Source organism: Macaca thibetana, chromosome 20 (genome assembly GCF_024542745.1).
Source record: "Macaca thibetana thibetana isolate TM-01 chromosome 20, ASM2454274v1, whole genome shotgun sequence".
NCBI classification, from domain to species: domain Eukaryota; kingdom Metazoa; phylum Chordata; class Mammalia; order Primates; family Cercopithecidae; genus Macaca; species Macaca thibetana.
The window spans coordinates 6,296,242-6,297,939 of record NC_065597.1 but is presented as its reverse complement, the minus strand read 5'-3'; the positions used below and the strand labels follow the sequence as shown (position 1 = coordinate 6,297,939).

The window sequence follows — 1,698 nt, the reverse complement described above, 5'->3', positions numbered from 1 at the left end:
GAAGAGAAATGGTAACGAATGAAGAACAAAAGAAAAAATGGTAAATATCTGAATAAATGTAGAGAGGGAAGAATAATGGGTACATAGGGTTATATATATATTTTTAAATATTTTACTTAAAGTGACTTTGCAAAGCCAGCTCTTGTTTTATTGCATACAGTTTAAAAACTTAGATAGTGCAGAAATATAAATAAATATGGTCAAATAATTTTTGAAAAAGTTGCAAATGCAATTCAGTGGAGAAAGCATAGTCTTCCCAACAAATATTTCTGAAATAATTGAACATCTATAAGCCAAAAAATGAGTTTGACTTAAACTTTATATTTTGTATAAAAATTAACTCTAAGGCCGGGCGTGGTGGCTCACGCCTGTAATCCTAGCACTTTGGGAGGCCAAGGCGGGCAAATCACTAGGTCAGAGATCGAGACCATCCTGGCTGACACGGCGAAACCCCGTCTCTACCGAAAATACAAAAACTTAGCTGGGCGTTGTGGGGGGCGCCTGTAGTCCCAGCTACTCGGGAGGCTGAGGCAGGAGAATGGCGTGAACCCAGGAGGCGGAGCTTGCAGTGAGTCCAGATCGCGCCACTGCACTCCAGCCTGGGCGACAGAGTGACACTCCCTCTCAAAATAATAATAATAATAAAAAATTTAAAATTAAAATAATAATAATAATAATAATAATACACTGACCACAGGACTCAGCCACCCACTTCTAGGTGTTTACCCTGGAGAAATGTCCGTTTGTATTCCAACAGTAATCTGCACATGGATGTTTATAGAAGCATTATCCTGGTCACCAAAACATGGAAAACAAACAACAACAAAAACTGTTGTTCAAATGGTCCCGACTGCAGCCACAGTGTCCGCCTCCACTTGGAGGGTTTCTGTGGAGACAAGTTGCTTGTTAAAGAGATTGCAGAACTTGAAGCTAATTTACACTGTACATGTAAAGTGCCTTTTCTTGATCCAAACCAGCCTCATTGTTTTCAGCTAATTGTAACCAGATGAGGGGGTTAAAAGGTGGAAAATTTCCATTTGAAACTGAAGTTTCCATGCGTACATCATGGCGCCTCTCAAAGTGAAATGCCTGACCAGGATGTGACACCACAACATAACAGAGACAGGGTAAGTATGTCTGAGTTTACTGAGAGAACATTCGATTGACTGCACTGGCTGGGATCCCACGAGAACATTAAAGGATATTATCTGGGGATTAAACTCTTTCTTTACTGATCTTGTGAATTTTGATGATCCCCTGAATATTGAAGCTGCAGAACATCACTTGCGGGACAGCTAGGACTTCCGGAATTAAGTGGATGACTACATAGTTTACCAGATGATAACAGGGGAAGACTGTAGGCCCATGGACTGTGTTACAGTTTGTCTCTAACGTGAAACAAGAGGCAGCCCCCCTCTGTATAGTCCTCACACTCCTTCTCAAGTGCTGCTGAATCGCCTCAGTCCTGTGACCAGGTTGTCCTGCAGAAGACCATCTTCATGCTTGCTCATTGTCGATGGAGAATTAAACACAAATACAGCAAGAAAATATGTTTGGGCTTCTTTAAAAAATAATATAAATAAATAAACCAATTGTGATATAAGGAAATACTCCCTAGCAGCAAAAGGAACAGACTACCCATAAACACAACACTTGACTCAGTCTCAAATGCATTACACTAAGCAAAAGAAGCCTGTT

The 1,698-nt window shown here is 40.5% G+C and overlaps 1 pseudogene; it reads left to right on the top strand.

The window, feature by feature from the left end:
- The first annotated feature begins 840 nt into the window (after window positions 1-840).
- On the top strand, window positions 841-1,397 carry LOC126945083 (NEDD8-conjugating enzyme UBE2F-like; annotated as a pseudogene).
- Window positions 1,398-1,698: the final 301 nt, after the last annotated feature.